Below are 15,750 nucleotides of genomic sequence, written 5' to 3'. Positions count from 1 at the left end.
TCTATTTATAGAAACTTTTTGGTACCATACATGCCCTCAATAAGCTGCTAACCCAAAACTGCAAAGAGCAGTTCAGTTCAAGCACACGGACTGTGTGTGTGTGTGTGTGTGTGTGTGTGTGTGTGTGTGTGTGTGTGGTGGTGGTGGTGGTGGTGGCAGAGTCCTTGACCTCCCCAAAGATATCTAAGCCTGAATCGCAGAGGTTTTGCATACATTATATGCTACCCATCTTGAGAAGACTAAGAAACAGAATTGAGGTCATTAATCAGTCGACCTTAAAATAGGAAGATTTCCTTAAATTTCCTACGTGGGCTCATTGTAATTGCTATGCTATTTAAATGATGGAAGAGGAGTCAATGCCAGAATAAAACAATGCAACACTGTGACATTCCAAGACAGGGTCTTGCACTGGGCGGGTGGAGACTTGATACAGGACATTGTTGTCTGAGCTAGCTTCCCAGCCCCAATATTAATGTCTGAAAGGAAAGTCCATTGGCAACTTCCATTTGACTTTTTAAAAAGGATTTATTTATTTATTATGTATACAATGTTTTGCCTGCATGTATACCTGCAGGCCAGAGGAGGGCACTAAATCTCATTATAGGTGGTTGTGAGCCACCATGTGGTAACTGGAAATTGAACCCAGGAGCTTTCGAAGAGCAGCCAGTGCTCTTAACTGCTGGGCCATCTCTCTCCAGGCTCCATTTGGCTTTCTTAAGAAACATATATTCGGATGTGGTAGATTGTTATGAGATGAGACCCATTTTCCTGTTTTTTGGGGAAAGGTATCTAACTGTGGCAAATACACTTTCATTTCATTCTAAAAAACAGCAGCAACAAAAAGAACTATATATTCTGGGCCAGTGAGATGGCTCTGTGCTTGTCCCCAAGCCTGAGATACTGAGTTCCAGTGGAAGGAGAGAACCAGCTTCTACAACTTGTCCTTTACTTACACGGATTTCCAACCCCTTCAATGACAGGATACTTACTATCCTACTTACCAAGGCTTTCCCTAGGAATATCCCAGAAAGCTTTAGAAGAAGCTAGGATCACTTTCTGGACACTCCCTCATGTGCTTTTGGAGAGGAGGCAACAGTGTCAATAGCAGAAGTGACTTTTACTAACGGGGTCCCATTCCCCCAAACTTGCTCCTCCACAGCTCTCTTCAAACCTGAGCTCCAGAGCTTTCCCACCTACCAATATCCTAAAGGTGGGACTAGGGCACAGCCTCATGTTCTCAGTTGTGCCTTGCTGAGCCCGCCACTGGGCTGGCCCACAGGACCACCCACCAGTAGATAATGGACACCCCACTGGGAAATCCGCAGTACCCACCTTGGAGGTGAAGTCCCTCCAATACTGGTTGTCTGTGGAATGCCATTCTTTCAGGCCCTTCCAACACATTTGCTGTGCTATTCTTGTGATCACCGCCAATCTGTAGAAAATTACAGGATGAATTTTTATGAAAGACTAAATTTGCATACTTTTGTCTTGCATTGTTTATTGGGAATGGGAAAAGATTCTGCTTTTTGCACACAATTTGTGTGGCTTTATTGGACATTATTGGGCTAGATTTGTCCTGCTCGTTCACTGGCCTGGAATTGCTATGCCCGTGCTGTCTGCTGAGGCTTAGCATAAACCATCTTCTTCTGTTTACATTCGCACTGCTGTCTCGGCCAGCAAATTACTCTACACAGTGCCCACCCCCGATCTACACAGAAGTCTGGAATTACATATTTCCTCATTGCCAAGTTCAGGCACTGCTAATGACATGTGTCCTGAACTCAGGGCTGGGTGGTAACTCCTCTTCACTTCGGTCCCTCATTATCACACAGTCAGTGTGTTCAGCGAAAGAAACACAAAGCTAAAGGAAGGCGTGGAGCCTTGGGACCATGCCTGGGCTTCATTAGTCTGGCTCTGTTGGTGTCTTTAGTCAAGTGCGTGTCATGAGAGACTCTTTTAAGCCCTCATGGTTTTTAGCTGCATCTTTTGCCTCTGTTCTCCAAATATGTAGTAACAGCACATTCTTTAAGTCTTAACATTAAAAAAAAGTATCTAGATATCGGAAAAAGTTTACAAAGTGCAAAAATTCCAAAGCTGAGAACAAATACATTTGAGCAGCAGCAGTTCTCAACCTTCCTAATGCTGAGACCCTTTAATAACAGTTCCTCATGTTGTGGTGACCACGAGCCATAAATTCTTCTTGTTGCTACTTCATAACTGTAATTTTGCTACTGTTACGGAATCCATCGTGGTAGAGCAATTATAAATACCTAGCTTCAATCAACTTGTTCAGGAACCTTCGGGAATGATGAGCAGGCTCAGCTGTCATTCAGCTGTGTGGATCACCTGTGGTCAAGCAGTTGACAAGATCGTTGAGTTTGCAAGGCATGGGTGTGTGGTCTTAGCTACAAGCAAAAGTGTATGCACTCAGTAGGCGGTTGGGCTGGAGAGCTCTGGGATTGCATGCTCTGCTTGGCCCTGCTCTACAGCGGCTGGAAGGTGGCTTCTTTTACTTTCTGGCTGAGAGTGATGACAGCTCAGGCTAACAGTGTAACCCCAGTATCTGAGTGTTCTTACTAAAAATGGCCATAGCTATATTTTTTTTTTCTAAAATTATTCTTGCTCTTATTTAAAAAGAGAAGATTCAGGAGATTGGGAAATGACGTAATGTTTTATTGACTTTTTTTTTAACAGATATGGATCTGGCCTGACGTTGGCTACATGTCCTGGTGGCATCCTAAATAGATCCCAGGTCCAAGTTCATTACCATTTGCCCCCAAATGGCATTTCAAAACAGTTCATATTCTGGTCCCTAACCTTGAGACAAGAGGTGCCTCATTCTGCCATTCTCCTTCGGCCCTTCCGATATATGCTCGCCATCTAATCCCTCTGTCTACAGCTAACACATTAACTTCCCTAAAGCAAAAGCTGGATTAAAGTCCATTAAAAAGTGTAAAATAGTTCTCAGTAACCCAGAGTCCAACTTTTATATCTCAGAAGTTATGCCTGTATTTTTTTTTTTTTCTCCTTCCCTCACCCCCTCCTACTTTCCTCCCTGGCTTGAAAACCACACAATCTGGTTTCATAGTATTTTAACCAAGCACAGATCCCCTAGGGTGCATGTGGCCTGAGGGTGGCAGGTTGGACTCACGTGTAAGCCTTGGTATTTTGTTCCTGGTACTTATTGCATTCTAGCCTGGCATAGCTGGAAGAAAGGGAGAGAGGGAAAGGTGAGATGGGGGTAGCAGCTACGACTCATGTAGCAGGCACTTACCACTGAGTATTTCATGGAATATTTGTAACGCTGCCATGCACTTTATAGGAATATAGGTGGAGGCTTGAGAAGGCTGATGACTACACGTTGTAAACAGGTGGAACTCTCGTCCCGAGGCCACAAAGCCAGTACTCGGCTATGACCTCACATTTCACTGGCCTCTTGATACAATAGTATCACATCTTTTATGGAGGAAACCCTTTGGGTATATAAGATCTTGACAAAATGCCACAGTGGGGTGAACACTGACCGTATAACATCAAACCAACCTTTGCTTGAATTCTGGTTTTGGCCTTTATTGGTACCCTCCAGAATGACCTAAGGCATGGCCCTGTGTGTGTGGCTAGAAAGAGGCCAGGCGATGAGAAGGACAAGAGTGATGACCAGTGAAGACAGCCAACCACTGTGCAAGAGGACAGGTGCCTAAGAACTGCCATCTGACTGCTGTGCAAGAGCCCACAACTTAGTGCTAGGGCTAACCCAAGCCTGAAGGGAAGTTATATCATGGTTTTCACTGCTGTTATTTGTTAATTTTTATGTGGCATTGAGTCCGACTAACGTCCAGGGATGAATAGACTCTTAAGGGACTCTCTCTGATGTCCCAACATAGTAAACATCTGCTGTCTTTTCCTTGTATACGCTGTATCACTTTTACCACAGAGACAAAACGCTCAAACAAATAACTGGAGGGAGAAGGCTTTATTCCCAGCTCAGTGTCAGAAGCCTCTGTTTGTAGTTAGCGTGCTCCATCGCCAGGGGCCTGAAGGAGTGCAGAACATCTTGGCAGAAGGCATCGGAGAGGAGCTGCTTGCCTCTCAGCTCACAAGAGGCAGGAAGCAGAAAGATCAAGGGGAGACTGGGGACGAGATGTACCTTTTGAAAGTAAGGCTTTACATCATTCTGGGTCTCAGACCTTGATTTTCCTCTATTCATTAACCTTTTCCACCAGGCAGTGTTTTGAGGCCAATGAGTCAGAAAGGATATATGATTTCAGCCAAGCCAAACACAACACATAGAAACAAATCCCAAGTCTCGCCTTTGTCCAGGGTATCTGCCAAGAAGTTCATAGAGGTAAACTGGAGGCCTTTGGAGATTAGAGCTATCTTGGACAGGCAGAGGCATGGCCAGGAAATGGGTTGTGGTGAGACTGCTGAGTCCCTAGTCATTTTCCTGCTTGAAGCTGGGAACTATCCTGGAAATTTTATATATAAATGTCAATAATTTTCTTTTTTGCTCAAGCTTGTTTGTGTAGGATTTTTCTGTTTCTTATCTGGGTCTTTTTTTTTTTTTTTAAAAGAAATAGGATTAATAAATGGTCAATATTAAAATGAACATATTAAGATACTTTCAGCCCCTCCCCACCCTATGGCAGACATGTGTGCACATAGCAGATTATCTAGAACTGATGAGTGAAAGAATGAAAAGTAAATAGGGAAAGAAATGAGGGAAGGAAAGGAAAAAAGAAAGGAAGGAAGGAAGGATGAAAGAGAGAAAGAGGGAAAGGAAGAAGGAGTCAGACAACCCCATTAGGCTGCAAGAGTTTTGCTACTTTCTTTTGTTTTAAATGCCCTTTCAGACCGTATTTGCATTTAGGAGTTAAATTTATGAAAACTATTCCAGAAGGTCTGAGATTTTTTTTTTTTTTTTAGAATTTATCTAAAGACCTCCAGTTGTAGGAAGGCTATGCCCACCTGTGAAAGAAGAGTCCCACCCAAATAGCTTTATAAGCAACTTTGTGACTTTCTGGTGATGGTATGTGGTGGGGTCAACACTCAGCGTTGCAGTGGGTGTTCTCACCGAGATGACTGCGCATCCCTGCCGGAAGTGGACAGAGGAAATGATCCAGCAACAGGTCTTTTCAAGGAGGATGGAGTATAGGAAACCAGTTCAAGTCCTTATTATGTAAAACCCACTTTGCTTTAGAACTGAGTGGGGTTCTATGAAAGGCGCGCAGACTAAAATGAGTAAAACAGAGAGAAAGGACCAAGCCCCACACAATCCCAGCTGATTACTTTATCAACTGCAAACCTTGGTTTTATGGTGGCTTAGTTGTTACAGTTTTTTTTTTTTTTTTTTTTTTTTTTTTTTTTTTGCTTTTGAGACAAAGTTTGCTCTTAGCCATGACTGACTCTGATATCAATCCTCCTGCCTCAGCCTCTCCAGTGCTGAGATTATAGATGGGAGCCACCATGCCCCAGCAATAAGCTTTCCTGTAACAGCGACACTTCTGGAGAAGCTTTGTTGCAAAGAGTTAAAAGTACTGTTCTGAGCACTTAACTGATTTCATTTTGCCTAATTCTCAAAGCGGCTCCTTGAAGGTTGCTCTTCTCATTAGGATTCATGATAAGGAAACTTAGAGCAGAGAGACAACTGGTCAGCTCAGGATAGCCGGTAACGCACGCAGCAGCATAGCCTTTCATTAAATCAACGGTGGAGCTACCAAACACTGGCCACAACCTCGTATCCAACCCACTTGATGGGTTCCAGGACTTTTCAGAGCAACTTTACAGAGAGGCCTTTGGGTTTGTTTCCAGACAGAGTCTCACTGAGTAACTCTGGCAGGCCTGGAACTTGCTATGTAGAGTGCGCTGGTCTGTTCCATCTAGAGCAGAGTGTGGGGTAGGCAGAGATAGGGCCCTTGTTTCAGACTGTCAGCCAGGGTTTCAACTGTGTCACTGACCTTCCACTGACTAACCAAGGGCCTTAGTGAGTCACTATTTAAGTTGCCCCAACATCTGTAGAATAAAATGGGTTTTGTAATGAGGACTAAAGAAATATAACTGGCAAAAAGTAGCTACAGACCTAGTATGCAGCTATGAAAAGAGCCCGTTATTACACCAAAATAGCCATTTAGTCATGTTTTAATTATTTGCTAGCAAATAGCTTAATGTACCCCAAACACTAGATTATTAGCTGTAGATATGTGACATAACTTCCCCCCTTTTTTCCAGTGTCCTTTGTGATCAATGTCCTTCATCTTGTATTGTGATGTTGCTTTTTTTTTTTTTTTTTTTAATAGCTCAGTATATATGACAAGATCTTAAAAATTAAGAGAAACCTTTCAGGGGTTCAAACTGGATAACAGAAAAGCAGTGGTAGGGTGTGAAATAAAACCACGGGGCGGCGCCCAACACTATCCTTCACTGACTTTGCCAATTTGCAATAAGTCTTATCAAACAGAGAAGTGGATTTGGCAGAAGGGCTGGCCAGCTCTCTGCCCTTGCACTTTGGAAATGAACTCTCTTGTTTGTTGTTGTTAAGCAAATAAAGGAAAAAACAACAACAACAAAACAAAAAACCAAAAACCTTCCTATTTGAGTGTCCTCAGAGCAGGAAGAAAGGGTGCCATTGTCATGCAAGGCTTGTGACTCCAGAGGACATGGGCCACTACCAAGTGACTGTGAAGGGACAGTACTGTCACAGAAATCATCAAAGGTACATTGCCACTGACCTGAAACTGCCAAGGAAAGATACAAGGATGTACAACATGATTAATTACTTAAATCTAAGTAGTATGCGTGTGGGAGGGGCCGTGCACACCATGTGCACATGTATGTGCATGCAGGTATACCTGCATGTAAGCTAGATGACTTAACCCATAGGGTTCCATCATATGCTCTCGGCTTCCCCGGCTTCTGCAAGCTGTGGTTGTAAGCAGCCTGTGTTGTACCACTCTGAACTTATTCACAAGGTCAGGGGCCAAACCAGAGCATGTGGCCTGGGACAGAGTTCCTTGCCTTTCTAGTTGGGATCTACATCTTAATCAGAGAGTACAGGTGGTCCAGCACTCAATTACTCCCTAATCTAAGGTGTTTTCCACAGGGAAAAGAATGCAAAACCAATTTATGAGGGAAAGCCCCTGCCCTGGTGCTTGCACTTAAGGAGGGGTGCCCCCTCCCCTACCCCCTCCCCATGCCTCCCCCCTCCCCCTGCTCCCCTCCCCCTCCCCCATCTCATCCCAGTCCCCATACCTCACTGCCCCCACACCTCCCCTTGTAGGAACTGGCTTAGTTCTGCAGCTAGTGCGTCTTGGCTTCTGTCCTCTGCTCTCCTGTTTTCCTCTCATCACCTGTTCCTCTCCTCCATTTGTTCTTCAGCATGTTTCTATCTGCCTCTCCCTCTTGCTCTTCATTTCTGTATTCACTTTCTCTCCTTCTTGTAAATGCATCTCTCCTGGTGGTGCCTACTTTGCGCCCCGGCCACGAGTGACCATCATCGGCCATCATGCTCAAGCTAATTCTTTGACTTCCGCTTGACACATGTTGTGTGGTGCCCTGGAGGTCAGCCTTTGTTGTGATGAAACAGAACATGGTTATGTCTGCTGATACACATGCAGGACTTGAGAAAACCAAAGAGCCCTTGTTCTTAGAAGCATCATAGTTCCTAGAGTGAACACATTTCTGCAGCCCACGGGCAGGACACTTGCTTCCAGTTCCTCTAATTCAAAACACCTAAAGTTAAGAATATATAGAAACAGAGGTATATTAACTGTGAGCCAAAGGCAGACATATCACATCAAATAGTGTTTAAATTCTTTTTTTTTTTTTCATTTGTTTGTAAAGGGCTGAAATGTAACTTGGCCTATTCCCATCTAGGCTTAATTCTTTTTTTCTTTTTCTTTTTAATATATTCACTTTGTATCCTGTTTTGAACCCCCTCCCTTATCTCCTCCGGGTCCCACCCTCCCTCCCTTTCCCCTTCCTCTCCCCCCTAGTCCTCAGAAAGGGGGAGCCCTCCTCCCCTATCATGTGACCTCAGCCTATCCTGTCTCATCTGGACTGCTTCATTCTCTTCCTTTGTGGTCTGACAAGGCCACCCCACCAGGGACGTGATCAACCAGTGGGCAACAGGGTCCGTGGCAGAAGCAGACCTTACTCTCCATGTTGTGGGACCCACAAGGAGACTGTGCTGCCTATCTACTTCATCTGAGCAGAGGGTCTGGATCCTCACCATGCATGGTCTTTGGTTGGTGCATCAGTCTCTGCAGGACCCCTGAGCCCAGTCTTAATTCTAAAAAATACAAACAAAACAAAACAACAACAACAGAACAAACAAACAAATAAACAAACAAGTAGAAAGAATGGGGTAAGTTCATAGATGAAATCACTCTTTAAAGACACTCAAGTCTCACCATTAGGTTGTAGACAGTAACCAACAGCTTGGCAATAGCCTTTGATGTTTGGGGCTTTCCAAGGGACCCATTTGGCCAATGACCTTAACAAAATGACACCCGTTCCTGGCATTGCAGGTTTTCTTTGATGGCATAAGATTTCTAGTTGGGGCATGGTTTCTCTGGATTTCTATTCAGGATGACAATTTTATTAGTAAGAGGGAGTCCCTGGGTACTCAGCTCGTGTCCCCGGGAGTGGTATGTTTCTTCTTCTAGCCACTCATGGGTGAGCTACTGAGAAGCCCCGAGTAACCTTTGTGCAGGCTCCGAGAGGTCCTGGGGTGATCAGCAAAGTCTCAACAGCATGGGGTTTGGGCTACCCCCTTTCAGCTCTCTCAGCTGCCAGATGCAAGTCCACTTCATCTTAAAAATAATATTTTGATCCTAGACCGTTTCTGGCTAAATGTTACCCCTGACAAGCTTTGCAGAAATTACCATTCACAGTCACACTCCCTCTGTGGCTGGTTCCGTTTTTAGCAATGTGGAAGAGAAGGAGTGCTCTCAGAAAGATGCGTGTGCATTTGAAATGCCTGTTCCTGCTCTCTCTGAAGGTCAGCTCAAGCCTGCATTCCTGGCAGGCTGACATTCGCCAGGCTCTTCAGACAGCTCCCTCTGGACTCAGGAAGTTTCCTAGCCCTCCCTGTCTTAGACAAGAAATAAACCCAGATGCTTCTCTTTAAGGCTAGCTTTGAGCCTCGTGGTGCCCCTCTCTGCTGAAGGAGAGAGAGGAAAGTTGAGACTCTGGCTGCCGGCTCTCTGTGTGTTTGAGGAGCTGTGGAAGTGTGTGCATTCCCACACACAGACTTCTGGAGGTTATTTTGTTGAAGGCAAATGATAGGGTGAATTCTAAGCTTAAGAAAAAAGTTAGGAGGTTTAAATGTCAACTGCCAAAGCTTTTATTGGAAATTGCATATGCTCATTTGAAGTTCATTTTATTTATTTTTGGTTTTTTTGCTGTTTTTAGTTTTTGCATGCATCACGTAAAAACAATGAATGTAACACAAATACATACTTAAACATACATTCTTATGCTTACATATGCATATTTTAGAATATATAGCATAAAGAAAAAAATGAAGTGATCTCTCATGTAATACAATATGCTGTTTTAGAAAGATTAAAACAGGGTACCAGTGGCTGTATCCACAGCTATGTACCCATAATTAATTTTTCTTTCTTCTCCTGTCTATTGTTTCTTTCCATTATGTTATTTTTGTTACAAATGTAAGAACTTAGAGATATGCACCAGCATAGTTACATGTTTTAAAATATTACATAAATACACCAACTTTTTATGGTTGAACCTTACTTTTCTTAATCTCTGAGCCAACCTTACTTTTTATTTCAATATGATTTGAGCTTTGACTATACTAATATATATGGTATATATAGTATATACAGCCACTGTTCATTCATTTCACTGTTGTATGGCATATGCTGTGACTGCCTCTCAATTTATCATATGGCCTGCACACTCCTACCTTATCTCTGCTGTATATGAGCAATAGTTACTCCAGATCACAAATTATGTATGAGCGAGTAGTCACCAGAGAGATCCACCATCTATTTACCCCCTTTGGCTAAATCACTTTTCAAAGGGTTTTGCGGAGATGTATGCTGCTAAAAATCATATGTAATGCTCAGCTATGCTAGCGGTTTTGTGTTGCCGACCAGAGCGTCTGCAGTGCGGATGTGAACATCACTGAGCTGTTTGTATTTCTCTACATAATTACAGGCCTCAGCATCCTTGCAAGCCTTTGTTTACCATCTATATATATTTGGGAGTTGAATTTTTTTTTTTTTTTTTGCTATCCTCTTCTGGGATTATTTTTGTCTTTTACTTATCATTAAATTAAAAAAAATTCAATTATATTCAGACACTAACTTTTTCTAGTGTTTCCATGTAATAAATGATTTTTTTACTTTGCTTATGATGCCTTATGATGTTTTAATATTTATTTTATACACTTTATTTCTTTGCTTATTTATTTATTCATTTGAGATAGGGCTCACTAGGTTGTTTCAGCTGGTTTGGAACTCAGTGACTCACTCCAGCCTTGGACCTCCTGTCTTTGCCTTCTGAGTTCTGGAATTACAGGTATACACTACCCCACTGTTTAGTTTTAATGCCAATATTTCTTCAATGATTAAGTTTTTCATCGTGTTTAAGGAATCATTTCCAGTATTAAGATACTTAAGCTATTTTATGTTCTTTACTAAAAGTTTGCGATTTTCTTTGTATGCTACTCTCTGTGATGTGAGAACAGTTTTTATGTGAGGCATGGGAAAGCAAGGTTTTTGTTTGTTAGTTTGTCTGTTTTCGTTTCAAGTGGATGACCAAAAGTATGTGAATGTAACAGGCCAAGCATAAGAAGATGCACACGAGGTAGGTTACACAGCAGAAAAGGTATTCCTGGACTGTGGTCAGCCTGTGTGAGTTGGTGTGTAAAGAACTCTCTGATGTCACTTCCTCTTCATGCCATCAACAGTCTTCCGTTGTGACTGTATTCACTTTTGTTGCTTCCTGATAGGCTGGATTTGCAAGTGAAGTCACATGTGGGGATTGTGGTTGTGAAGTGTGGACTTCAGGGACGGAGTGAACAAGGCAGCAAGTGGGTCACCAAATTACCACCTACTACACAATAAGAGCCTCAACTCTGCCATCCATCAGGATTCCGCATGTGTGGGGTGTGTGCCTTTAACTCCGTCCTGTGCTCTGTGTTCTAGTCAGTGTGTCTATTCCCTACACCTGTACCAAGGCCAAATACTTAAGTGTCTCCTCTTCTCCCCGTCCTCTACCCTTCTGCCCTTCTGCCCTTTTTCCATTTATTATTCTTCTTCTCGTAGGAAATTTTCCGCTCTGTTCGATGTAAGGTCCTTGTGCATATTCTGCTTAGCTTTAACAGCCAACTTGACCTTACAACCTAGAGTCATCTGATCCTCAGCACAGGAACTGCTTGGATCAGGTTGGCTTGTCAGCGTGTCTGTGAAGGGGAGAAGGGGGGAGGGTAGGTGCAATTCTTGATTCTTAATTGGTGTAGGAAACCACAGCTCAGGGTGGGCAGCACCATCCCTAGGCAAGTGGTCCTAGGCTGCATAAGAAAAAGAGCTGACTACAAAACCTCCCCAGAGCCAGCTAACAAGCATCCTCCTCCATGGGTCCTGCTTGCTATACTTTGGCTGTAAAGTGAGTTCCTTGACCAGAGTAACTTTGTGTGGAATAGCAAGCTGGCATGCTTTTAAGAACCTGCCCTGAGTTCCTGTCCCTGTAACTAAAATAAATGTGCTCTTTCCCTGTTGCATTTGGTCATTGTATTTTCATAGGAAACAATGAAACTAGAGCAATATGTACTGCAGCACAAGCAGTAACTTTGAGTGTATTTGGATTCTCATAACTGACTATTATATAATGTGCTCTCTTCTTGTCTTATCAGCCTTGTTTCTTAGCTATATTTGGGCACTAATCAGTGTTTCTGAACCTACTGTTGCTACTTGGAGCCCAAATCAGATAACCGTTTAAACCTATCAACTTCCTTCTCCTCCTCAGTTACCATCTTAGAAAATATTCTCACTTTCTGTTTCTCTTCAAATTAGAGAAGTTACCTTTTTTTTTTTTTTTTTTTTTTTTTTTTTTTGGCCAGAAATGTATGTCTTTTATTTAAATGCCTGCCTCTTGGCATTGTGTGTTCTCAATATTCCCTTATTTAATGCAGCATGCTTAGCACCTGTAGGTATAGCCCCTTTCATTCCCGATTTATTGTGTGCTCATCCTTGAATATTTTCTTGGCTAATTTCTCCATAGATTTTTTTTTGAAGCTTTTCCCCCAAAGAGCCTTTTTTGATCTGTTGATTTTCTCTCTCTGTGTTTTCTAGTTTATCTGTTGTCCTTACTGTTATGAAAAAATTTAAATACCTACCACATTACTGATCGGCACAGGCCAAGTATCCTTATATGTATAACAGTACGCCTATACATAACCTTGTTTTGACTTCTTAGTGAAAGTTTTGGTTTCTTTTATGTGTTTTTTGTTTGTTTGTTTGTTTTTTGTTTTGTTTTGTTTTGGTCCCAAGTATGGGATGTGAAAGTAGTTTTCTACCACTGAAGACAGTCTCATGACCTTCATTGTGAGAGGGCACATGATGTTTTTCTGGAAGCTGTCTTGTGAGAGGGGCCATGTGATGTTTAGAAAGAAAGAATATAAATAAAAGCCCATGGGCAGTAAGAGGTCGCTTTTGCATTGCTGTGCCTTTCAACCGTTTACATCGCTTTGCTGGTCTTTGCTGGTCTTCGCTTTGCAGAGAAAAAGTTTCAGGGAACTTCTAGTGGTGCCTGGACTGAGTCTGACCTCTTCTGCTGACTCATGCGGATTTGGTGGAGTCTTGCTGTTTCTGCTGAATCATGCAGCTGCTACCGATTTCTGTTGCTGTTTGGTGTTTGCTATTGGTTTGGACTGCTGGTATCCTGACAACACAGAGTGGAATTGGCCCAAGAAAATATGTCTAAAAAGGTGCATATCCTCTATTCCTATTAACCCTCCTTCTCTCCTGCTTCTGGTCAGTAGGTTGGAATGGAGGTAGAGCGTTTAAGAAGCCTAAATAAAGTAGATTTTTGAAAAACCAAAGCCTATAAACCTCATAGTTTTAAGAGGGAAATACTACATTCTGACTGTAGGATGAATTAGAAAACATAAAATTCATAGGGCTATGAGAATGAAAAATGGAGATTTAAACCCAAGCCACATATACTGACATCTTCCTCCATGTTTATAGAGCAAAGCTGAAGGAGAGCAGTGTGTAACTCCAGGGATAAATTAGAGGTATTAGGTATTTGGATGTGCTGTGAAGTCACAGAAGACCCGCTGAATTTAGACTTGAAGCTGCATCCAGTTTGTGGTTCTACCTCTAACAGTACTTTAATGCTAAGGACGGCAGACTGAGAAAACTCCAATTACTGTGTGAGTCCCCCATAGCCTTTTCACTTCAAGATATATCTGAGCCAAAAGATAATGGAATGCTTCTGAAAATTATCAAATTGTCTTGCTATGAGTTGCAATTTTTGAAAAAAAATTTTCAATTTTTGAATTAACTTACAAACAGCTTTCAAGGCATTTTCAAAGCTGTTTCTACTTCTCACAATTTTGACAACTCCAGCAGCTATTAAGCAGATAGCTGTTTATTACAACCAGCCACAGATGAAAATATCAGAAGTTAAGTGACTCACTCAAGGTCACTGACCTAGCAGGCAGCAGAATAGGTCCAGATGCAGACTCTCTGACTCTCAGCTTGCCTAATGCTTTTTTACTCATATTTTTCACAACCACTGACTTTTAGGTCTCTCTGTAAGTCAGTGTTGGGTAAAACAGTGTAACAGAAAATTGTGTATGATATATATGTTAGTCATAAAATCAATTTAAGTAGTGTAAAATTTGGATAAAGGATTATGGGAAATTTTATGTGTCTATCCTGCATATGTGTACACTCAGGTGTGTTTGTAGATGCATGCTTATAAAATATTGTGAGATATTTAGGTAATTATGGAAAGTGTGTGTGTGTGTGTGTGTGTGTGTAGATGGGTACGTGTGTATGAGTGGGTGTATGTGTGCAGGTAGATGTATATGTGTAAGTGGATGTGTGTGTGTGTTAGAATGTTTGTGGGGGCCAAGGACAATCTTGGATGTTACTCTTTAGGAGACATCCACCTTTGTTTCTGAGACAGAGTTTCTCAATGAACCTGGAGTTTGCCATTTAGGCCAGGCTGCCTGACTGGCAATCCCCATCGTCTGCCTGTCTTTGCCTACTGGATGTGATAAAATGATTGGCTTTTCATGTGTGGGGTTATTTAGTTATCTCCCCAGTCCTGGATGAAGGAAAATTTAAGACAGGTGTAAGATTTGCTTTTGAGTGGAAAGATGAAGACTCTAACATTTTCTACTATGCTCTGAGTTAACCTTAAGATTTCAACAACATTGAAAGCTTGGAGAATTATATAACAATTTTGTAATGTAGCATGTTACATCTAATATATTAAGCAAGCCAGAATACCAGAGAGATCCTATAAAAATGAGTAAAGGACAGCTCAGTATACTAGATATACTGGAGGAACATTCTAGATTTCTATAGGTTATGATGAGCACTCTTGCTGCAGGTCATTGCCTATTTTTCCTCTATCTAAACAAAAGAAGGCTGCAAATGGTCTCAACTTTGTACTTTGCTCTCTGTAGCTCCCCTGCTTAGGCAAAACCTCTATATCCTTTGTCATTTTTCAGACCACTCATCCCTTATTTTATCCTCACCTGCGTCTCTTCTGCTTTCCTTGTTACTCACTTATCTCATATAGTGCCATACCATGGACCCAAGAAATGATGATTGGTTCCATTTTATTATCCATAATGGCTTCTCCACCTCTTTTGTTCTCAGATACCTTGAAAAGCACAAGCTTATAACTTCCATTAAGCTATTTTATTTTACTCTTCTCTAGCAATCCTTCTGATCCTGCAATCTCATGACTCACAAAAACTAAAGATCTGCATCACTATTCTTAAAATTGTTTTTGTTAAGAGACCCTGATCTGACTTAGAACAGTGTCTTCAGTCCATCAGCTTCAGCTACTCACTCTTGTAGCTGAGTTCTAGACTTCACCATTACTGTTGACCTCACTCACCATATCTAGGTTTCAAGTTCAAATATGCCAACAGGAGCCGGGGGTGAAGCTCACTATTTGCCAATAAAGTTACTACAAGGTTTAGGGTTCAGTCTCTTGCCACTACATAAAACTGGGCATTGTGGCACACACCAATCATACAGGACTCAAGAGGCAGAGGCAAGAGATGCACCTACATATGGAGCTTGAGGCTAGCGTGGGCTACATGAGACCCTGTTTCGAAAGACAAACAACAGAATGCTAACATGTTTCTTCTAGTACTTCAACAAGTTGCTAATCCATCAGGGACTCCAGCTCACTTCTCATAGCTCATTTTACCATGGTTCATACATTGCTTCCCATTTATGTCCTTAATTCAATAAATCCTACAAGCCAGCCCTTCCTTGCACCAACCTTATTCTCCTTCCTTCCTCTCTCTATTAGGCCTACTTGGCAAACCAGAGCCTTGGTTACACAAGATCTTCTACATCCTCTCCTCTTGCACCTGGGTAGGGTGTAGCCAGAAGAAAACACTGTCAGCTTGCTGCATAGACCCACTTTAAATTTACAATCACAGACCTCACCTGAGCCCTCAGCACTGCCTAGCCAATTCTTGTTCTCTCTAGTCATTTACTTTCCCACTCTTTAAGAAAATTATTTCACACC

The sequence above is a fragment of the Acomys russatus genome, chromosome 4, assembly GCF_903995435.1.
Source record: "Acomys russatus chromosome 4, mAcoRus1.1, whole genome shotgun sequence".
NCBI lineage: Eukaryota > Metazoa > Chordata > Mammalia > Rodentia > Muridae > Acomys > Acomys russatus.
The sequence above is the reverse complement of the archived record's forward strand: the minus strand, read 5'-3'. Positions refer to the sequence as shown.